General features: G+C 38.4%; 1 protein-coding gene across 4 annotated transcripts in view; it reads left to right on the forward strand.

Annotated features, from left to right (window-relative positions):
* The first annotated feature begins 5,785 nt into the window (after positions 1–5,785).
* The window catches only part of SLC16A7 (solute carrier family 16 member 7), a 182,774-nt gene continuing 163,440 nt past the window's right edge, over positions 5,786–25,119 (forward strand). Inside the window, exon 1 of one of the 4 annotated variants that reach the window (XM_054444064.2) lies at positions 5,786–6,094. The gene's annotated coding sequence lies outside the window, so the exon portion shown is untranslated. Of the gene's footprint in view, positions 6,095–6,866; positions 7,018–15,441; positions 15,484–25,119 lie in introns of those variants that run through there. The other 3 variants (XM_063672852.1, XM_063672853.1, XM_063672854.1) reach the window with 3 other exon arrangements.

Genomic DNA, 25,119 nt, shown 5'->3' on the forward strand with positions numbered 1-25,119 from the left:
GATTCATAGGAAGAGGTCAAAATAGCAACATTAACAGTAGTTTTGAAGAAGTTGATTCCAAGCCTCATGGATGACTTTGAGGGTTTCAAGATTCAGTGGAGGAAGTAACTGCACATGTAGTGGAAACAGCAAGATAACTAGAATTAAAAGTGTAGACTGAAGTTGTGACTGAATTTGCTCATTTTATCATAAGAATCTCATGATAAAACTTGCCAACAGATGAAGAGTTGTTTCTTATGGATGAGCAAAGAAAGTGGTTTCTTGAAATAGAATCTACTCCTGGTGCAGATGCTGTCATCATTGGTGAAATGACAATAAAGGATTTAGAATATTACATAATCTTGGTTGACAAAGCTGCATTAGGGTTTGAGAGGGTTGACTCCAATTTTGAAAGGTCTATTGATCAAATGCTATCAAACAAGATCACATGCTATAGAGAAATCTTTCTTGAAAGGAAGACTCAATCAATGCGGCAAACTTCATTTTCAGAAATTACCACAGCCACCCGAAACTTCAGCAACCACCACCCTGATCAGTCAGCAGCTATCAACCTCAAGGCAAGACCTTCCACCAGCAAAAAGGTGATGACTCTCTGAAGACTTATATGATGGTTAGCATTTTTTAGAAATACGATAGTTTTAATTAGGGTACGTATACTCTTTTCTCAGACATAGGCTATTCCACACTTAACAGACTATGATATAGTGTAAACATAACTTTTATATACACTGGAAAACCAAAAAATTCATGTGATTCACTTTATGGCTATATTTGCTTTATTCAGGTAGTTTGGAAATGAAAATGCATTATCTCTGAGGTATGCCTGTATAGCAAAACAGCACAAAAATTCCTGTCTGATGGAAAGCAGAAGAAAAGTTCCTGAATGGAAAACAGAATGGCAACATGGCCTTAACTTTGAGCAATGAAACAAAGCAACAGCAGCTGAAAACCCAGTTTACTGAGAAACCTTCCTGCATTGAGAATGTTTTGCATGAAACTCTCTTGTGACCTATGATGTATTATGTTGATGCAAACAATGACTAACCCTTCAAGGACATTCCGGGCACATGGCAAGTAATACAAATATTAAAAATTAAGCAGGTAAATTTATGGTCACATTTTATAAAGCATCCTGATTAACACTGTTCTCCAAAATCTGAGAAGTAAACATTTATTTTTCGTTTAATAGAAAAACACTACATAAATATTTTCTTCATTAGTTATGATTATGCATAAATTCTGTGGATCTTTGCACCCTTGAAGTGCTCGCAAGTATCATTGAATTGTAGAAAGTGAAGCTATTAATAATTATTAAGGTCTTAAAGTAAAAACCTACAACTCAGAGAGGTTAAGGAACCCAGCAGAGATCAACTGTACAGAAAAAGGCACTAAAGCCTTAGCTTCTTGATAACATATTCAGTCATCATTGATTCATTTCATAAAATACATTAAGTATTAATACTCATTAGCCACCGTTTACAAGATTTCTGCCTGAAAAGTTTACAGTCTATGATGATAACTTTTAATTTAAGTTTCAATCTTATATGCATTCAAAATAATCAGAATATTTACATGGTAAAGCATCTATAAAGCACCCAGAATCCATTAAGTTTAGTTTATAGATAATAATTGATAAAATGTAAATTTAGAAAAATACCCCAACAAACAAGTTTTTTAATACATAATCCGTTGAGAGATTTTTGGAGCCAAAAAAGCCATTTTGTTTTAAACCAAAGATTCTCGTGTGCTATTATTTAAAGGCATACCATACAGCAATGCCAATGCAATTGATTCCCCTTTTATATGCTTTGTTGAATTGGACTAGATTGTCATTTCCCAAAATCCTATGAGAGTTTTTCATAGAAGATATTTCCAAAGTAGCCTATATAGATATACGCAAGATTTAAATCTAGAAGTAGTGGAGATATATTTCTATAGTTTGTATAATCTGTGAAACCAGGTCACAGCAATCATATTCACAGCTGCTAGCCAGCTACAATCTCAACCACAGTATGTTGCCACTTGAAGGCAGGTATACATTTGTTTTCACCCAAGTTGAGGGGAGCATTGGGACATCTGGTCTTTTGTACTTAGCTATAACAAATCTATTGTGTGTAGTTTATAAACACATTCACCCTTAATTTAATCTCACAGTCTTACTCTGAAAAGGCTATTATATGAATTTTGGGGTCATGAGACTATATTTTTAGTTTTGACTTCAGGACACATTAGTGCACTTTCAAAAGTTCAATGTTTCATTGGGGATTTTATGCCTTTATGATTTACAATTTCTTTTTTTGAGATGGAATTTTGCTCTTGTTGCCCAGGCTGGAGTGCAGTGGTGCGATCTTGGCTCACTGCAACCTCCGCCTCCCAGATTCAAGGGATTCTTCTGCCTCAGCCTCTCAAAGTAGCTGGGATTACAGGTGCCCACGACCACACCTGGCTAATTTTTTTTTTTTTTTTTGTATTTTTAGTTGAGATGGGGTTTCACCATGTTGGCTAGGCTAGTCTTGAACTTCTGACCTCAGGTGTTCTACCTGCCTTGGCCTCCCAAAGTGCTGGGATTACAAGCATGAGCCACCGCACCTGGCCGATTTATTGTCTTTTTCAGTAATATCTTATATTGGTCAGAATAGGCTAGGTTTTGTTCCCATGACAAATAGAGCCTGAAATTTCCAAGGCTTAAAACAATGGTTTCTTGCTCACACAAAGTACAGTGCAATTCAAGCAGTCTTTCTTTTTCAGTGATTCCATTTTGTAGCTAGTTCATCAGAAACATGGGACTATGGCAGTGAAAGGGAGTGATGAAGGAGGCACACTGGGTCTTAACTCCCTTTACCAGAAATTACACATGTCACTTCCACTCATACTGTTTTAGAACTACATAGTTGCAAGGTCCCAATATAACTGTAAGGAAAGCCAAGAAGTGTGGAGCCAGGCAGATCATAGATATTGTGAACACCAATAGCTTCTACCACATATCTGTTGCCTACAGCCACATGGTCATCTCTTTTCTTCATTTGGCAAACATTACTATTTTCTATCTGCAAGTATTTGTGCTGCATGATAGATGATTCTGTTACCAGAATGGGGTCCTGATCCAGACCCCAAGAGAGGGTTCTTGGATTTCATGCAAGAAATAATTTGGGGTGAGTCTATAAATAAAAGCAGGAGTACTAGGAAAGTAAAGAAACAAAAAAATGGCTACACCATAGGCAGAGTAGCAGCATGGGCTGCTCCGCTGCTTATACTTATTATTATCTCTTGATTATATGTTAACAAGAGATGGATTATTCATGAGTTTTGTGGGAAAGGGGTGGGAAATTCTCAGAACAGAGGGTTTCTCCCCATTTTAGACCGTATGGGGTAACTTCCTGACCTAACCATGGCATTTGTAAACTGTCATGGCACTGGTGGGAGTGTCTTTTAGCATGCTAATGCATTGTAATTAGCACATAATGAGGAGTGAGAAGGACCAGAGGTCACTTTCGTCTCCATTTTGGTTTTGGTGGGTTTTAGCTGGCTTCTTTACTGCCGCCTGTTTTATCAGCATGGTCTTTATGACCTGTATCTTGTGCCAACCTCCTATCTTATTCTGTGACTAAGAATGCCTTAATCTCCTGGGAATGCAGCCCAATAAGTCTCAGCCTCATTTTACCCAGGTCTTACTCAAGATGGAGTCGCTCTGGTTCAAATGCCTGTGACAATCCCAGAGATGAATAAAATGTCATCTCTACTTTCAAATAGCCTAATATATTGGGGCTATAGAAACAAAAATCATATTATAATATAGTCATATGTGAAGCAGAAACAAAATGCCCCAGATAGAGGCCTAAATCATTTTCTATGGGCAGGATCACAGAGAAAGATGAACTTAACTCTTATTTGTTAACAAAGAATCCTTAAAATGCTATAGAAGTGATGATATATTTGCTGGGCATTAAAAGAGGAAAAAAGGTTTAGACAAGTTTGATATGGAAAAGAGGGCAGTGAATGAGAAAAGACAGAAAAATGTGAGAAGATTGTGTATGACTGAGGAATGAAGAAGGGAAAAATAACCTAAACCACAAGGATGTGGGTATATAATAAAAGACATGTGGACTTCATGAGTATATATGTGATGTATGTGTTCACAGTTTGCTCATCTGTGGAATATGAGTTGCTAGAATGTGACAGTAGGTAAATTAGATCCAGAGTTTTAATTGTTGAAAAAACAAGACTTAAAAAGAAGGTTATGATATCATGCTATAAGTAGTGATGTTTGGCGTTCAGCAATAGGTTAAACAGGTCAAGAACATAGGACTATAAGAAAAAAACAACAAAAAAAAATCAAAGAGAAGGAAAAGGGAGAATAGGATCAAAATTCAGAAAGCATATGGTCTTTCTTCTTCCTCTTCTTTGACAGGATATAAAAGTGATGAATGAGCAGGAAAAATGTCAATAGCAAACACTCAAGACTATGACCTTGAAATGTGCCTTTATGTTGTTTCTTTTAAATGTTTAACTTTTTTGTAATTAAATGAAGTGTTTATAGTCACTGCTAGACATTTCATCATTATCAAATGCCTATTATGTCTTATACAAATGTCTATTTAAGCATTTTTAGCATAAAAATACGAAATCCTTTCTGTAATTTTCTGCCTTTTTTTCATTTTCAAATATCATTCTTTCAATAAAATTATCTTCCAATAATTTTGAAGTTGTTAATCACCATTATTTATTCATCTTGTATTATGCCTACCAGCCACTTCATGTATATTATTTCACTTAAATCTTATGAAATCAACACAAGATTGATATTACTTTTATTTCATAGCTACAGAAATTGAAATTCAAATTTTGTCCATTACAATAGACTAGCTGTGGCAAAGACAATGTGAATTTACCCACGACTTAACTCTTTTTATAAATTCGTAAAATGTGAAGAATCATAGAACACACCTTAAAATGATTATTGTGAAATCAAGGAGGAGAAAGCTAGTTAAACTGAGAGACAAACTGCAATAGGACTTGTCAAGCCAAAACCTACAATTATTCTTTTGGATAGTTTCTTTTTCTCTAAAGTGGCAATTTAACTTAAAGATATTAAAGAAACCCAATCTTTGGGGTTGCTTAAATGTTGTCTTCCAGCCCTTCCTCTTTCCAACTTTACCAAGAAGCATATTTTAGACAGGGGAAGAGACCAAACCAATGACAGCAGAATTACCATTATCTCTAGCACTATTCGTTGTCAAATAACTAAATGCTGATTTGAAGAACTAAGTAATTTGAGAAATCAAAAATGAAAGGAATTATAAATGATTTGAAAAAATCCTTCTTATTTTTAATGTCTTTTGGTGCTGTTTTCTAAGCCCTTCCTCCTATGGTGTCAATTATATTTTTTTCCGTCAAGTGATTTGGTTGGTGAGTCTAATCTCCAACAGTGCCCTACCTCTTTCTCCCAAAAAGGCCTCAGTTGAAAAATGGCTCAACACTTTCCCTGCAAGCTCACAATGAGGATCTCCAATTCTCCTTGCATTCGGCCAGACTCTTCTGTTTTTGCATGCTTTCCTCTCCCATGCATGGGTTGCACAACTCTGGGATATCTAGACAGAGCTACCGCACACCTGTCTTCTAGGTCAGGCTACAGAGTACTTCGGATACAGCAAGTCACGACCCATCTGGAACGGCAGATCTACCTGCCTTTTGGCTTTCTTCCTTGGTCGAAACTAAAATCCGAAGTGGAGTGCCCCGAGCGATAGAGAAAGTGCCTATAGCTTTGACAGCCGCTTGGAGCATGCTCAGTCGGTCTCCAGGCACCGGGAGGCGGCTCCCCCCCACCACCCCCCGGGCCGGCCTCCACCGCAGCCTGTCCGGCCCCCACTCGGGTCCCCACCCCTGGCGCGCGCTCCTCGGCACCCACAAGGGCGTTCAGCAGCCGCGCCTCCCCTTCCCGCCACCGCCTCCTCCGCTGGCTGTGGCGGGCGAGGACACGTCAGGGGCCATAAATAAATAAATAATTCCATTCACCCGTTGACAGCGAGGCGAATCGGCTGCGGTTTGCTGGGAACGGAGGACTGCAGCGCCCACCCTGCGCCAGAGACCAGATAAAGTAAGTACAGCTGGGGAGGGAGGGGAGAGGAGGAGGAGGAGGCGCCGGCTAAGAGGAGGGCGAGCCTGCTTCTGCGACCCGAGCTGCCCGCGGAGCCGCACGCGTGTGTGCAAATGGCCAGCCTGTGACAAACGTGCCAACGCAGAGTTGGCCATCGAGCCCTTATATAGACAAAAAACCCCGAAGCGGCCGCGGGAGGAGAGCTCGCGTCAGCCAGTGCGCGCCGACAGCTGCCCGGGAGCTGCGGGGGCGCGCAGGGTCCTGGGCAAGGAGCGCCTCGCGTGCTTTCGGCCAGGAGGTGCTCACGCTCTCGGCTTTTACACCGAGACTCAGCGTGGCGCGGTGCTCCCCAGTCTCCCTGGCTCACGGGACTCCGAGGGCTGCTTCCAGTGCGGCGTGTCTCTAGTGCGCGCCCCGCCAGCATCCGGCCCCCGAGCCCCCTAGGGTGGCGTGGCTTCATTGCCACAGAAGGTGGAGGCGGGGGTGGTGAGAGTGTGTGTAGGGAACGTCTTCTCTTTGAGCAGATGATCAGGACAGGAAGAGGCTGTGAGGGGAAGACGAAATACCGGGGGATGGGGGGGTTGCCTTTCTTCATTTTCGGTCCCCAGGAAGGATGGCAGGGGTGGAAGCAGATGGAAAAGTATATGCGGGCGAGGCCTGAGCCCAGAAAGGGAGCTCTGACGTGGCAGGGATTCAGGAGGGCCTGAGCCTTCTGGTCTTCCTGGGCCACTGCACCACACTGGGGGCGCCAGGCCGGGTCAGGTGGCGCCACAGGCTGCGAGCCCGCTCACGTGCGAACTGCCTGTTTTCTCAGCGGATGCTGCATCGCAGCGCCTTTCTCCATCCCCTTTTCTCTTCTGCTTCCGCGAAAAGGATTGCAGACTGCCTTGGAAAGGGCGGTCGTGCCCAATGCCACTTTCCAGGTAGGGCTGAGGAGGGACTTTTGTAGTTCCAATTCCAGGGAAATTAAAATTTTACACACACACACACACGCACGCACACGAGACATAGAAGAGGAAACAAGGAGTGGTTTCTCTACAAATGTTTTTTGATTTCCTTTCCTGTATTATTTCATGTCCTCCCTCCCTCTTGGGTCCCAAAGGAGATGCAGCAGAGGAATAAAATAGCGGGCAATGATGAAAGTGATGGGGAAAAGACTGGACCCAGAGGAAAGAGTGACTACTGGATGCCATTTCCTGTCACCCCATGCTTCATGGCTAACCCCAATCTGAACTCAGAGGGTTGCAAACTTTCCACAGACAGGTTAGCTTGAATGTGTTGTGTTACTGGAACCACAAGCACTAAGTATGCATTTGGTGGAGTGTGGCTGAAAAATGAGAGTTGGGTGGGGACCGCAGAGGGCAAATGAGGGTTGAGCAAAGTGACTAATATTTAGCTCTGGTGAAGCAATCCTAACTCCAGGTTCTACTTCTGACTGAGCACATTACATTTAAAGCAATCCAAGTGAGGGACTGAATGATCTCAGTGGAAAGGAAAGATTATAACCGTAAGAAACTCAGTGTATTGTGTAACAACTTACAAACTCAGAAACTATTTTTTTCAAATACATCAATAGTTTGCACTTACATATTACTTTTTTCCCCCCAAGGCATGTTTGAATAATAAGTGATCTGAAATTTTAACACCTGTTTCCCAATGTTCAAAATTAGTGTATCCTTCTATAAATGCTCAGTTTATTTCTAGACATTCATTTGCTCTTTGATAATGTCTGGCTTATAGTTTTGGCTTTGATTGAGCTCTTTTAAAGGGAAGGAGAGCAACATTACCTAAATAAACCTCCCTTGTCTAGAGTCATATTCCTGGATCACAGATCTGAAATAAAAGGCATCTCCAGAATTTGCTTTTAATTCTGTATTCATCCACCAAACATTTTTGAGACATTCACATGGAAAAAGGAAATTAACATTAGAACAGATTGGTTCTGCACTTTTGTAAGGTTGAGTAATTGTTTAACAATCTGGGCTTTACGTTTTTCTTGTCTATAAAATGAGATTGGTGGTACCCACTCTGAAGTGATATTGGGAAGAATGAAGTGTGTGGTAAGTACCTAGAATATAGACGGGCTATATTTGAGCCCCTATAATCAGTCTAGACATCCTACCAGGGTTACCAAGATGAATGAGGCGTAATTCTGTTCTCAAGAAATTCTCATATAGTCAGTCATCCAGGTTAATCTTTCTTGCATCCCATTTGCCTTTTAGTCCATTTTTTTCTCCTCTTGATGGAAGAAACATATATCCAAGTAACTTGAAAGGAACTCTGCAGTTGTAAGAAATGTTGGTAAGATCTGCTAAAAGGAAAATTTGAGAAGAGTGTCTTTTCTCAGGAACCTGTATTCAGCCCGTTTTTTGTCCGTTAATAGTGATCCTTAATGAATAAAAACAGGTAATGAAGGATTTTTCTTCATGTTATGAGGGAAGGATGATCCTTCTCTGAAGATTATCTTTGTCAATGAATTGATTTCCATTATTTGAGAGAAGAGTTTGATCTGCAGTTTCTACTACACCTTGGGCAAACCAATCCACTCACTCCTAAGAGTATAAAGTAACTGTAGTATATAATAACTATAATAACAACTCTGTAATGCTCACCATATTCCAGGCACTGTGCTACTACTGTCTGATAGCACGTAACAACCCTCTGAGGTGGATCTGTCCATATCCATATTTACGAAAAAAGAATTTATGCCCAGAAAGTTTCATAGCTTATTCAGCTGGTACAGCTAGTAAGTGGCTGAGCTGGGGCAAGCACCGATGCGATCTGTTTGGCTTTAACCACTATGTAATATAGCTTCTGCCTTGCATGAAGCTAAATAAGAACAAAGACCTTACCTGTTGTTTTCTCCATAGCTCAGTACAGTGTCTGGCATATCATGGTTCAGAAGAACTGATTATAGAAAGAAGGAAAGAGGGAAGGAAGCAGAACTAGAGGGAAGGAGGAAGAGGAGGAAATAAAAATTAGCAAGTCCAAGTGTCTCCTGCCTTCAACACTGAATCTGGCGGGAAATCCAGCATGAACTCTGCCCTGAGAACACAATAGTTGAGGCTCTTTTGAGGATTCCTTTTCCTTGTCTTGCATCTAATCATTTAGTTTATGATGCTCCTTTATGCAAAATAGGAAAATATTCTCTTTGGTTTTACAAATTAGCAAAAGGTGCCCAGGAAGTGCAAACATCGAAGAGTGACCTACTCAAGGTGGACCAGGAAAAAAAAAAAGAAGGAAGAAATTAAAAGGGCAGACCATAATGCAGGGGCACTGAATTTAAATTTTAGTTAAGCCACTGGCTGGCTTTGTCTTATGCAATGTTGTGGTAGTACTTGTATGGTTGTTCTGAACACCAAAGACGATAACAAATATAAGCTGTTTTATACTGTGCCTGATAAATAGAATGGCATGCAGCAAAGAGTAATTACATTCTGTTATTGCCCTTTGTTCCCCTCCTCCCTTCAACCCATCCCAAATAAAAAGTACCCTCCTGGTTTCCACGTTGTGAAGTAATCTGTGTGCATCTGAACTACTTCATAACTTGATCTGGGCTTCTGTTAGGCTGATTCTTATATTTTACCTTGAATTACAATTATTTGGGAAGGCATCCTATCTCTCTTCCTGGGCTACGTGGTCTTTGAGAGTAGATGGTATATCTGATTCATCTGGGAACCCCTGTGGAGCTGCTACTTGGGACAGGACAGGGCAGAGGAGGGGCTCTGAAGTCCAGCCTGTCTGGGTTTTGATTTTAGCTTTGCCACTTATCAACAAAGACAAGTTGCTAAACCTCTTTAAGTCTCGGTTTCTTCATGTGTAAAAATAGAGTAGTAACCAATTTTATATATTGGTTGTAAACATTAAATGAGATAATATCTGTGAAATAGCACTGTGCTGAGCACATGCATAGAAATAACTCAATAACTAGTGTTAGGTATTAATTATTTGGCTTTATGTTTTTTAGTTTGTCATAAGCATCACTGGCTTATTTTTAACAGATTTTTGGGAACTCTGAAATGCCAAACTTGCCATTAGATGGCACAACAAAGTTGAATTGCATAATAAACCATTAAGTGGACTCCCTTTGAGAAGTCATCCTGGTTTGTCACAGGCTTTCTCAAAACTGTTTGGATCAAAGTGATTAAGAAATATCTTGGGAAACATCTGTACACTAGCTCTCAGTGAATAATGGAACTTTTTTTTTTTAACTTGTGAAAAAGCTTCATTTTCTCAGTTGCTCCTATAAATGGTGAATCCAGGGGCTGAGTCTACCTATGTGAGAGATCCAGCTGTTTAAAATCATAATATGAGAGACTAGCCTAAAATGGACCATTGTCGAGAGGAATAAATAACACTTACCACATGTATTTGGTAATTAGTAAATAAGTGGAGGGTCTGTGCATTTATATATCAACTGTAATCATTAAAAATATGGGAGAAAATTAAACAAATTGGAGTTGACTATAATAAAACTAGTCCAGCTGGAGCTGGACTAACTGGGACTTGGGTGCACCATAGACAATTTCAACATATTCACAAATATCAGTGTTGATCAATGAAGCAAATATTTTTGGAAATAATTTTTCTGACCTAATACTAAAACTCCTGCAAATGTTTTCATTAATATTCATTGAAGTCTCAAAGGACCTCATGAAAATCCAATGGGACAATTGAATGACAGCTGCAAGATACTGGCCTAAAGGTACTTTCGTTAAGTTCCACAAAAATGTCTGTATGGTTCAATTATAGAGCCTGGTGATTAGTTTTATGTAATAAAACTAATTAAAATAAATAACTTTAAAATAGCAACTTTCAATAGAAAATATTTTGTGTAAGTGGTGAACACAAATGAAATATTTGTTTAGATAAATAAAGATCCATATACAATGTTGGTATTTTGTAGAAAGCATTTTATTACAAGCATTTGCTGTTTCTCCACCTCATAACACAATATGTATCATTATTAATTAGTCAATACCTCTAATCAGATTTCTATTGAAGCTAATATGTAAAAGAATGGTACTTTTTACAAAGCAGCTGCCCTACTAAGTAATTAACTTGAATATCTATATCTTTTTTAACTAGATTAGATAAGAATAAAAAATAAAACTACAAAGCATGCATTTGATAAGTTTCTAAGGGATGTTAACATTTATCTTATTTTAAAAACGATTTTCAAAATTTCTAGGATTTGAAGTTCCATCAATTCTTCTCAAATATGTGAAAGGCAAATTCAGTGATAAATGGCAGTCGGTGACAGTATTTTTCAACAGGTGGGATTATTGGCATTTGGGGTTGGACCCTTCTTCGTTGTGTAGGACTGTCTCTTTCATTGCAGAGCATTGGGTGTCTGTGACCTTTCTTAGTAAATTTGGGCTGCGATAACAAACTATAGACAGATTAGGTAGCTTATGAACAACAGAAATTTACTTCTCACAGTTCTAGAGGCTGGAAATCTGAGATCAGGGTGCTGGCATGGTCCAGGTGTTGGTGAAGGCCTCTTCTGTGTTGTAGACTGCTGGTTTCTTATATCTTCACACGGTGGGATGAGTGTGAGAGCTCTCTTTTATAAGGGTACTAATCCCATTCATGGGAGTTCCATCCTTATGACCTATTTAACTCCCAAAATCCTCATGTTTTAATACCACTCCTTTGGGGATTAGGATTTCAACATGAATTTTGGAGGCACACATTAAGTTCGTAACAATGATCTATCTCTGTTTTCTATAAGTCAGTGGCTTTCCCTTAGTCATTGTAGCAGTCAAAAATGCCTCTCTACATTTTAATATACCTGTGGTGGAATGGTGATCCATATGGTTGAAAACTGTCGGCCAGTAAGATCAAATTGAGATTGTTTAAAAAATTTATTTGGGATCAGAGTACTTTCAGAGTACTTTCGAAATTATTTTGCCTTTCATTAAAGGATGAAAATAATACTCTTGTATTAAAATATTTTGTTTTGAAACAATGAGTTCTTTATTAGTAAGGCATAACAACTGTTAACTTTAATAATCAGAGCATCATTGACCTCCTAGGCTCCAAATTATTTGCTTTGGACTGTCAATAACCTTTGGCAGTATTCATGCCTAATGCTTCTTGAACTCCTGTTTTGGCTTTCATGTGCTCTTTATTTTGTTACTTCTCTCACTGCTCATTTACTGCTTCTTCTCCAGCTCACCTTTTACCTTGTATTCAATATAAGTACGTGTTCCCCCAGTTTCTGTTTTGGGCTTTTTTTTTTTTTTTTTTTTTCTTGAGACAGTGTTTCGCTGCAACACCCAGGCTTGAGTGCAATGACGTGAACTTGGCTCACTGCAACCACCACCTCCTTAGTTCAAGTGATTCTCCTGCCCCAGCCTCCTGAGTAGCTGGGACTACAGGCGCCCGCTACCACGCCTGGCTAATTTTTTGTATTTTTAGTAGAGATGGGGTTTCACCATATTGGCCAGGCTGGTCTCGAACTCCTGACCTCAAGTGATCTGCCCACCTTGGCCCCCAGAAGTGCTGGGATTGTTACAAGCATGAGCCACTGAGCCTGGCCAGGCTTTTCTTTAGCCTGCATTCTGTTGATTGACAAAGCTCATCTGCTCTTGACCTCCGCTTTCACCTCAGTAGGAATAACTGCCAAGCCATTTGCTGCAGTCCTGACCTTCCCTCAACTTTTAGGCATTTCCAGACATTTCTAGATGTTTGCAGGATAGCTTCTCTTTACTGTGCTTTTGATACTTCCAGTATCCTGTGATCTCTTCCTTCCTTTTTGTTTTCTTTCTTTCTGTCACCCCCCATTCTTCATATTGCTGTCAGCAGTATTCTAGCCTAGAAGCTTTTGAGACCACCCTTTCTCTGGACTTGTGTACATCCAGAATAATTTTTTAATTATTTCCTTCTATTCTGTTGTTGCCAGAGGTTTCAGGTGCTTTTGACATACTACCTACAGTCATGTAATAGTCTCTTAGTGGGTATTCCCACCTCTGGTCTCTCACCCTACCAGTTAATTCTGTACATGGTATCAGACACTCTCACTGAAGCACATCTCTGTTAACTAACACTCCCATCACCTAGGTCCAAGGACTGACATTTCAGTCCCTGCATGATGTAATTCCAAACAGCTGTTCCATGTTCATCTCCCACTACCATCATACTCAACTCAAATGGAACTGTCCTCATGCCTCGTTCATTCTCATTCTACTTCCTACCGCCAAATCTTTGGTCATGCTGTTCTTTTATCTTGAAATGAATCTAACTTCCTACCATTTCTAGCTCTAACCTCACCTTCTAAGCTGAGCTTAAACACCACATTCAAGTTTTCCTCTGACACCTCTGGATAGGTAGAATTATTTTTCTAAAATTTCAGGAACATTATGTTTATAATGTCTTATTTGACATATAATAGAATGTCTTAACATTCTATTATAGTTGATTTTATATAATTATTCAGTTTCTTAATATACTATAAAGTTGTAGATGTCAGGAATAATAATGTGTTCATATTTACGTCATCTTTACCATTTTGGTGGATTATAGAGTTGCAAGAAACTTGGAGGACATCTGTTTCCACTTTTATGTATTGTTTTCATTATGTTCAATAAACCACCATCTATTATTTAAGTGTACACACTGAGGCAGACTGTTCTTTTAAAGGCAGTTCTGCTTGTGACTCAAATTTTCTTGCTTCTACCTAGGGTCTTTATTCAGCTTCCTGGGGCCACATGAAATGAATCCCTTTCTCGTTTGAATGACATACTGTACCAGTGTGACAGCTCACATGTCTTTTGTTTTCTCTATCAATTTAACATATTCAGTTTTTCTTCCTGTTTTTTGCATGTGACCTGGTTACATTCTTTATTTAAGGCTGCTGTATTGTGGAGTAATTCAAGTTTAGGAAAGTCCACAAATGCATAGAATACTTCAAGGATAACAATGGTTTTCAATGTAAATATTGGAACTGTTGTTCATGATGTAACTTGTCAATATCTCTTCAGGTGAAGTCAGGGTGGGAAATCAAGGTATATACAGCGATCTACCTCTGGGAGAATCCCATCGTTATCTCAGGGCTGAACTTTCCTTTCTGTGCCGACAGTTTAATAAATAAATAAATAAATAAGCCACTGGAGGATGATAGGAAAGCTCACATTAACTTTTGATTGTAATTGGAAATTAGCTACTCAGTAAAATTATACTCTTTTATAGATTAATGCCGTAAGTAGTAAGACAACAAACATGTCTTGTGTGTATGTGTGTATAATAAGTGAATTTAAAGACATTGGACCAAATAAGTGGCTATTAAGTAAAGTTATAAAGATAAGCTTTAAGTAAGAATAGCTTACATTTGTTGAACACTTCTATATTTAATACCTTACATGTTTTAACTAATTTAATCCTCAAAACCTTATGAGGAAGCATTGTTGTTATCCTCATTTTACAGATGGGCAGAGTAGAGTACAGAGGTGAAGTATTTTGCCCAAGGTTACACATCTTGTCATTGGAAGGGTCTGGATTTTAATCCGTTGAACACAATGTACCTTTTCAATAGTATTAATTTCAAATATTTCATGCTGCAGTAAATTTTAAGACATGCTTGGGGGGAAATGTCCGATAAATTTTTTTTTTTTCTTTTTTGAGATGGAGTCTCACTCTGTCACCCAGGCTAGAGTGCAGTGACGCTATCTCGGCTCACTGCAAACTCTGCGTCCCGGGTTCATGCCTTTCTCTCGCTTCAGCCTCCCGAGTAGCTGGGACTACAGGCACCCGCTACCACGCCCAGCTAATTTTTGTTTTTGTATTCTTAGTAGAGACGGGGTTTCACCTTGTTAGCCAGGATGGTATTGATCTCCTGACCTTCTGATCCTCCCGCCTTGGCCTCCCAATGTGCTGGGATTACAGGCAAAGTCTGATAAATATTTTTTAAAACAGAGACTAGTCAGGTATAATGAGTTCGGGTCTGTTACAACACAAAGTCAACAGGAATGATAAGGCTTCCTTACTATTTGAAGGAGTTACCTGGAACCAAGCTAGAAAGCTTAGAGAAAGTAACAACCTCTTGTGGATTCAAGGAGGCTGGAGAACCAGTAGGGACCAAAGGAACAGTAAGTCCAGGATGTCATTCCTATAACTCAGTTTGCAAGGTGGTAGGGATAGAATACATGGGAGGTGGCAGGACTCCCATGGAAGCCCTGTGCTGTGGGTATCAGTGAGTGCATGAACAGAGTAGGGTCTGGAGAATTCTCATAGATGGGTATATATCAAATTTACAGTGAAGTGGGATTTTGAATAAAGCCTCTGACATATTTTAAGCCATAGAATGCAATACTTTAACAACTATTTATTCCCCTGCTGTGTTCCAGACACTGTTTTGGATGTTAGAGAGATGGCTGTAAATAGAACAGGTAAGTCCTTTTTAGGCTTGAGTTACACAGATATCAAACATATTCTCAAAGCAAGGTTAAGCAATTTATGTCCTTGAGCCAATTTCTTTGTAGACCTCTCGTGTCATCCTCTCTATGTGGTCAGTCTTATTCTGTAGTTATCTCTTTATTCTCTTCTCCTTTTTTCTCAATCTGTGTCACATGTCAGATCGGAGACTTTGAAGACAGATAGATATAACTCAATGAAATTTCGACTAAGCTACTTCTAAGCTGTTTGACCAAAATCAAGATATGTAACTTTTAGAGCCCCAGTTTTCTCATTTTGGAAATAATAAAATTTATTTTATGAGTTGTTGTTGGAGAAATAATGTAGGTAGTCAATAAATGATAATCATAATAATGTAATTTTTATCTCTACCTTTATTTTTGGCATATATTGAGGCAGAACTTCTTTACTCCTGAGGCATTCTATTCTGTACAAAAGTATTTATGAGTTATAATGTTGGTACTCCCAGCATGACCCAAGTAGGAAGGTCAGAAAATAAACAAATATTAAAATAATATGGATCTTTTCAAGATGGATAAAATTCTAGTTTCTGGCACATATATGAGGAGATTCAAGTGCTGATATTGATGCTGCAAAAATGTTTAAGTGGTGAAATTTTCACTTAGTTATAAAGTTAGTAATACCAGTTGGGAATACAACCTAAAGGAATTTTAAGAGGGAAATTCCATTTAGACGTGATAGCGCACATAAGCACATGTAAAAACTACCACAAAGAGCAAGACAATAATCACTCTGTTATAATGACTTAGAGATATTTGCTCCAATTAAAACACATGCCAACATAATTATTGATGTCATTTAAGTGTCTTCTGTGTGTTTGCTGTTTTATATATATTTTGAATCCTCATATTGTCATGTAAGATAGATTATATTCATTTACAGATAGGGAGAATAGGGACTCAGCAAGGTGAGGCTGGCCATTATAGCACCCCAAGAGTCAATGCCTCAGCCAATGTTTCAGTGCAGGTAAGATGCTAATGACAACTAGATCTTGGCTCCCATACCTTAAATCAATTCAAATCAGTAAATAATTAAGCATTGCTATATGAAGTACTCTGCAAAAATACCTGGACAAATATGTATAAGACATCTTTTCTGTCTGTCATCCTCCAAAGGAGACTGAAATTTTAGAGATGTTGTGTGTGTGTATGTGTACGTGTGTGTATGTGTGAATATATATATGTGTGTGCGTATGTGTGATTATATATTTACACACACCCACTAATTAAAGGCACAACCCAGAGTAGGATTAGTGTCAAAATTAATGATAGGGAACATGATTTTCTAGGATAGAGGTTGAGAAAGTATAGCTCCTTGGGCCAAATCCAGACCACTGCCTGATTTTGTAAATAAAGTGTTTTTGGAATATATCCATACCTGTTTGTTTTCCTGTTTTCTGTGGCTGCCTTCCTGCTGCAGGGCGAAGTTGAGTAGTTGTGACTCAGCCTGCAAAACCTAACATTTTTACTATCTGGCACTTTAGAGAAAAAAAAAATTATTGAATCCTGCTCTAGAATTTCAGAAGATTCTTTGCTTTCTGATGGAGGAATCAAAGAAGGCATTAATGAAACAAGTGAAATTTATTTTGGAGCTGAGAGATGGATAGTCTTTAGTTAAGAGAGGAGCTAGTCATAGTAAGTGCCACAGAACTAAAAATCAAAAGTACACCAATAGATAAAAGTCTGCTGAAGAATAAGGATCATACTACTGTATATAATTTATATAATGCTATAACCATTTGTCTGTGAATATTTTTTGTAAGTATCTGGAACGCTGATTCTTAAACTTGATGAAACATTTGAATCAACTAATTAACTACTTAAAAGTTATATTTTACTCAATAATCTGTGAGGCTAAAATATAATCCATGTGGAAAATCACTGATCTAGGATATTTATTCACTGGATAAAACTGAGTATTTTGCATTGATGGCAGAGACTGTTTTCTCCCCCATGTCTCTATTTTCATAACATGAGGGAATGCTGGATATAACTCTAATATTTTTTTCTAATCGCTGTTTATAATGAATACTAGATACTGAGCATACAACTAAGTACCAAGAGTGTCCCCAGAGCTTTTCATACCTTATCTCATTAAAAACTTGCAGTAGCCAAATGAAGTAGATGTTATTATTTCCATTTTTGTAACAGAGAGCATTAGGAAACAGATGTATCAAATAATTGATGTAAGTCTACAAAACTAGTAAGTAGATCCTCTTTATCCAATAGCATCCAGAAATGGACTCTTAAAATGAAAAACTTTTTGAGTTAGAACATAGATAGGATGTACTTTCAGAAGTTTATAAAAGTGAACATCCCAATTTGTTCTATCATGTGGCTTAATTCTTTTCTATTCAAAGCATTGTGCCATGTTTTTAAAAAAGTTGAGTTAGCTCTTAGTACAAATGGTTCTGCAAATTTTTATTGAATATACTGATTTTTTATGGAACTATAACTTTCTGCATCCTCTGTTTCTTTGTCACTTTCTGCCCACAACTCTTTTTCTCTTTACTTTGCCTCTTAATATTCAGTCATTTGTAATTTTCTCCTTTTCCTGTAGTATCAGTTCTTAATATCCATATAGGTCCTCATTTCTCATTACTTGTTGCAGTGTCTTTGATGTAGCAATAAAGTGCTTGAAAGCATTTTCACAAAGCAATGACAGCTTCCAGAAGAAAAAGAAAGAATCAATACAACTTTATACCAGCTTCTTGTTCTGAACTGAAAAAGGGGCAGAAACTGCAGAATTGCTTGAATATCACTAATGGATATGACAAACTAATAAGTAGATAGGAAAAGGTGAATGATTCAGAGGAAACCACAGATAATCTAAGAAAATGTAAGTCTGTGTTCCCTGTAGGCCACATTAGCCTCTGTGTGAATGTAACCTGGCCTCTTGTGCCATGGGGAGAGCATTAATTAAACACAGTAATGTCCTGGTACAGGAGGATTTATAGACATCAGATCTAAGGCTCATATAAAATTGTTTCCTTTTTACCATTAAATTTCTAAGTAATATATGCTGTTAATTTAAGAAAAAAATACTTCTATGAGGAAATGTGTATTTTTATTTGTTTTCATTTTATTTTTGTTAATAACACAAATTTGTTACTCTACCTCATTAAGATACCTGAATCTGTTGTCTACATTTATTTTCAAATGTTCCAAATAAAGATGGGGAAGAAACACTTCTAAAAAAAGTGTCACCAACAAATATTTTAAATGCCTATAAACCTAATTATGACTGTTCATTAGGATACTTCAGTATTTATGATCCAAATTATTATGCATATTTGGTCAGTTACTTTAAGTGTGAATATTATATAGGGGCCAAAGGAAGTTTCCCCTTTACCCTCTGAAGGTTTGCTGAAAAATCAATTCACAAAAGACAGATTAGTTGGCGAAAAGGCATACAATTTATTGTCATGCCCAGGGAAGAATCACCGAGTGAGTTCCCAGTATCCCAATGTGGTACAGATGCTTATATAACCTACTTCCTAGGGGAATGGAAGATGGCAAAGGATGGATGATTTTACGGAGATACTAAATGATTTTTAGGGGAATTCAATAGGCTTGAAGAACATACAGTGTCCTGGGACAAAGTCCATTTGTACCAAAGAACCGACAAGGGTTGTTGACAAAAATCTGTCCTGGTTTGTTGACAGACTTCAGTCTTCCTTTCTGCAATATGAGTTCAGTTAATGAAAACTCAGGGAAGGGACCTGCAGTAATTGTTTTATTCTTTGGCATATCTGGACTTCAGGCAGATAAGCGACTTAGAGAACAACTTCATTCTGTGCTTTGGGAGACATAGAAGATTGAGAGATGTGGGTCGGGGGGCATAGGTAGATAGGGGGTTGGAGGGTTGAGGATGGTGGAGGGTGGAGAAGGTGAGAGAGACCTTGTGGCTCCTTCTGAATGTCAAAGTGCCATATTTAGGGTGTTGGTTTCTGAGCCAATTTTGTAATGTTTCCATCCGACTTTTAAAAATCTATGAGCTATTTTAAATTGTTCCACATTTTATTAGGTCTCTTATTCTATTAGCTCTTGTCTTGAAGCAGTAATACTTAATGCTTGCTCAGTTATGCATTCAGATAACCGCTTGTGGACTATAAAACCTAAATTTAAATATATGATTTTTTGGTACTCTCTTGGTGTCTGAAGGATTTGCAAAATCCAGTTTATACACTCAGATTTTTGGAATGAGAAAGGAGAGAAGGCAGGTAACAAACTTGGTGCTAAGTGTGTGCCAAACATACAGTTATGGAGTTTTTACAGCATCACCTCATGCAATCCTTAATCATTACCTGACAACCTCAGCATCTCTATTACCTGGGCATTGCTATCTCCAATTTAGGATGGCTCTGGCTGGTTAGAAAACAATGGTTTATTTCCAAAATCCATATTTTCCCTTATATTACATGTTTTCTTCCAAGGTAGAGTGGAATCCTCCCTCTTTGCACACACAATTTATAGAAGAGGGAAATTACAGGGCAGCAAGAGAAATATTTAGGATTCTGTTCTTTTAAAATGTGGTAGCTAAAAATAAAAATCATCATATTTTTAAATGTCAGAATTACACCTGGAAGTCGTTTTCAAAAAACAAAAGGCAAACTTAAAAGAACGAGAAAAATGTTGGCAATACTTTACTTTGTGACTCTTCCACATATACAATTCCTCTTTCAAAAGTGTTAACCTTGTAAATTGTATGTTGGGATTGATGGACATACAGTTTTTCAAGAAATCTTGATTTCTATCAAGAAATCAAGTAGACACAGATAATGTTATTGAATTAGGGCTACATTTAAATAATTGGGATTTGAATATTGTTTTCTTCTTCTTTGGGTGCTTGATTATACTTTATTAAACAGGTGTATTCAGCTCCAATTATACTTTAATGAGAATGACTACTCAAAAAAAACCTTAATAATTTGTTCATTAGAATACCAGAACTTCATTATAATTTGAAATTCAATGTAAGAGTTCATCTTAAACCTATTCCAGAAGAGTTAGGAAGTCCCTCATTATAGACAGTTTAGCTCTTAACTCTAGCCCTCTGATAGGAAACATAAAGATAGTGCTGTAATGATGTTCCAGCATACATGTTTAAAAGTGTGTTTCTTTAATAGTAATACACCGTTCTGAAATACATAATTGAGATAATGTATGTTTCTAACTGTGAGGCAGTTGAGCTGAATGACAGTATGTCTTGTTTATGTTTTGTCCTAGCTTGGGCTGCTATAACAAAGTACCATAGACTGAGTGCTTATAAACAACAGATTTTTTTTTTCACAGTTCTGGAGGCTGGCAAGTCCAAGATCAAGCTGGTGGCAGATTCAGTGTCTGGTGGCCGGCTTTCTGATTCACAGATAGCAGTGTTATACCTGTGTGCTTACATAGCAGAAGTGGTGAGAGAGCTCTCTTAGGTCTTGTTTATAAGGTCACTAATTCCATTCATGAGGTATCTACCATTAGGACCCAATCATCTCCTGTATTAGTCTGTTGTCATGCTGCTATAAGGACATATCTGAGACTGGGTAATTTATAAAGGAAAGATGTTTAATTGACTCACAGTTCTGCATGGCTGGAGAGGACTCAGCAAACTTAACAGTCATGGTAGAAGGGGAAGCAAACATGTCCTTCTTCACATGGCAGCAGGAGAGAGAAATGAGTGCTGAGTGAAGGGGGAAGTCCCTTATGATTGCATCAGACCTTGTGAGAACTTGATCACTATCATGAGAACAGCATGACGGTAACTGCCACATCTCCCTGTCTTCTTCTGAGCCCTCCAAACTGTTCCAACCTCTGCCTATTACCCAGTTCCAAAGTTGCTTCCACATATTTGGGTATCTTTACAGCAGCACCCCACTCCTGGTACCAATTTACTGTATTAATTTGTTCTTGTGCTGCTATAAGGACAGAATCCGGACTGGGTAATTTATAAAGGAAAGAGGTTTAGTTGACTAACAGTTCCTCATAGCTGCGAGGCCGCAGAAAACTTACAACTATGGTGGAAGGGGAAGCAAACACATCCTTCTTCACATGATGGCAGGAAGGAGAAGTGCTGATCAAAAGGGGGAAATGCCCCTTATAAAACCATCAGATCTTGTGAGAACTCACTCACTATCATGAGAAAAGCATGAGGGAAACCACCCCCTGATTAAATTCCACCCACCAGGTCCCTTCCATGACATGTGAGGATTATGGTAACTACAATTCAAGATGAGATTTGGGTGGGGACACAACCAAATTATATCACCTCCCAAGGGCTCCATCTCCAAATACCATCACTTTGGGAGTTAGTTTACAACATATTAGTTTTCGGGACATATGTATTCAGTGTACAGCAAAGTTTTATAGTGTCTAATAGTATTACAGTATGAGTGGAACTTTTCTTCACAGTTGACAAGAGAATCTGATCCATTCATTGGCAACTAAAATATCTCTTTTTTGACTGAAAAGATATACAATCAAGGAAGTGTGGGAAGACTATCAGGTAGAAGATACATACTACCCACTCAATGGTATTTTATAGGAGAGAGATGATGAGGAAAAAATGAAATACTTCATTGTTAATTGAGAACTTTTATGGTCTGGTCAAGAGCATGGAACATCTGTGTTTTAGACAATCAATATTTAAGTTGTAATTTACCAAAGTTAAGAGTCTGTGACCAACAATTCAAACAAAAAGTTATGTAAATGAGATATTTCTGTGTGCATATGGTTTCTTTCATAAAAGCAGAACTAGAGATACAAGATGATGAAGAACATGCTAAGATTATGAACAGTAATACTGTTAAAACCCTTACTGAATGAAACAAATATGATATACAAATGGGAGGTCCATTCTGATCCTGATGCAGCATGTGCTCCCAGATAGTCTATTGGAATGAGAGACTTTTTTTTTTTTTTGACAGAGTCTCACTCTGTCACCCAAGCTGGAGTGCAGTGCTGCGATCTTGACTCACTGCAGCCTCCACCTCCTGGGTTCAAGCTATTCGTGTGCCTCAGCCTCCTGAGTAACTGCGACTACACATGCTACTAATTTTTGTATTTTTAGTAGAGATGGAGTTTCGCCATGTTGGCCAGGCTGGTCTCTAACTCCTGACCTCAGATGATCCACCTGCCTCAGCCACCCAAAGTGCTGGGATTACAGGCATGAGCCACTGTGCCTGGCCAAGAAACGTTTTTACATGCACTATATTGGCTCCGGAAAACGACCATCTCTTGTAATCAAATCATTAATGATTTCAAATGAAGTGTTTTGTATGTGTTCTTTATGCTATTAAAGGCATCAGAATAATATAACATGGTTGAAGTGCCATTATTCTTTATTTCCTTACATAATCAAACTTTATTTTGAAAAATTATATATTCTTTGCCTGTACAGCTGCTGTAATTTGAATGTGTCTTTTTCAAAATCTACATGTTGATGCTTAATGGTCATTGTGATAGCATTATGAGTCGGGACCAGTAAGAGGTGATTAGTTCGTGAGGGTTCCTGCCTTATGAATAGGAGTAAGGCCCTTATATAAATAAGGATCCAGCTGGGCATGGTGGCTGAAGCCTGTAATCCCAGCAGTTTGGGAGGCTGAAGCAGGTGGATCACGAGGTCGGGAGATCGAGACCATCCTGGCTAACATGGTCAAACCCCATCTGTACTAAAAATAAAAAAAAAAAAAACTAGCCAGGCATGGTGGTGGGCACCTATAGTCCCAGCTACTTGGGAGGCCAAGGCAGGAGAATCACTTGAGCCCAGGAGGTGGAGCTTGCAGTGAGCCAAGATCGCACCACTGCACTCCAGCCTGGGCAACAGAGCAAGACTCCATCTCAAAAAAATAATAATAATGAAATAAATAAATAAATAAATAAATAAATAAATGAAAGAGGCTCCATGCAGTGTTTGGGCCTCTTGCTCTTCTGTCTTCAGCCGTTTCAGGATGCAATGTTTCCTCTCAGTAGGACGCAGCAACAAAGCACCATCTTGGAAGGAGAGACAGAGCCTCTCACCAGATTCTGAACCTGTCTGCGCCTTGATCTTGGACTTCCCAGCCTCCATAAATATAAGAAATAAATTTGCATTCTTTATAAATTACTCATTCTGTGGTATTGTTTTTATAGCAGCACAAACAGACTAAGAGAACAGGTCTCTCCTTTTCACATCCGTGAGAAGTCTCTCAAATTCCTAGAAATCTGAAAATGAAAAAAAATAAATAAAACCACACATCATTCACCAATTTTTCAGTATAATTTTGTTTCAGTTACGGCAGCGATTACTATTAAAAACTTGCTCTTACTTCATTTGACATTGACTTTTACCTTTTGTTTTTTTTACAATCTCTTATAAGAGGAATTTTCTGATAAGATTAAAAAGAGGCACATGGAGAGGCCTATGTGTCAAGACTGGCAAACACTCAGATGCTAAGTGTTTCCTGCATCTGTGAAACTAAAACTATCACGCTGTATAGCAACACACCTGCATCAATAATAATACCAGCAAAGTTACCCGGCATTCTTCCCTTTGGTGACTGTTCATACTCTTGGAGTATTTGGATATTGTTGCCATTGCCTCAGAAGTCTGTTATTGGCCTGTTGCTGAAATAGTGTCCTAAACAGCATAAAGATGCTTGTGTAGCTGACAGTGTTTTCTGGACTTCACTTTATTCATGAGAGATATGAGTTTATCCTTGCGAACTCCAAAGTGCCAGGAAATCGAAAAGAGAGTCTGCTGGAACCTGTTTGTTACCTATCTTGCACCCTGGCCTGGTTCCTGCTCCATGACTTGACTCTGTTGGATCTTGGCATTAACTCTGGCCAGGACCTGGTGACTGTTCCCTGTAATGCCCTTCAATTTCACTGGAAGGGGAAACTACAGATAATAGTCATGGGAACCTGACAGTTCCCAGAAGCCAGCCTGACAAAGAAATGCATAAAGGACACACAAACAGCATGATGCCTGAGGTAACTGGCTTGTTGCTTTACCACCCTGGGCCTGTAACCTTTAGGTATAAGTACATAGAGTAGGTATTTTATTGTACAGCATTTTGCTTGGCATATAGCAGAAAAATTGAAGGCATTTATTAAAGTATTTACTGAAGGTGGGAAGCACCCTGACAGTACCTAAATAACATCATTTTGTGGAAACATTTTCTTTTACTTCTTACCCAAGCATTTTGTCACTGACTTTAAGCAAAAGTAAAGAGAATTAAACAATGATAACAATTAAAAAATCATTTTTCATGCAATATTCTGGGTAGACCATTAAACATGCCTAAATTTGCATTTATTTTCTGTAAGTTCTTACGTTTTTCTGCATTTATTTTAAATTTGATAAATATTTTAGCTTTTTTAATAAAAAAAGAATTAGTTTTTAAAATACAAAAAAGAAATATGTGCAGTTGATTTTTAAGTTATCTTATTTGCCTTCAGTTGTGCAAAAATAGGCCCATCGCCTTAGGACTTTGCTTGACTCAATTCCTTAGTTATTCAAGTGTCTCAAGTCAGCTGTTTGTGAGGGTAAAAATAGGGAATGTTCAACAGAATGACAAAAGAGAACTGGGTAACTTTTATTCTGGAAAAAAGTATAGGTCA

The sequence above is a fragment of the Pongo pygmaeus genome, chromosome 10, assembly GCF_028885625.2.
Source record: "Pongo pygmaeus isolate AG05252 chromosome 10, NHGRI_mPonPyg2-v2.0_pri, whole genome shotgun sequence".
Taxonomy (NCBI): Eukaryota; Metazoa; Chordata; class Mammalia; order Primates; family Hominidae; genus Pongo; species Pongo pygmaeus.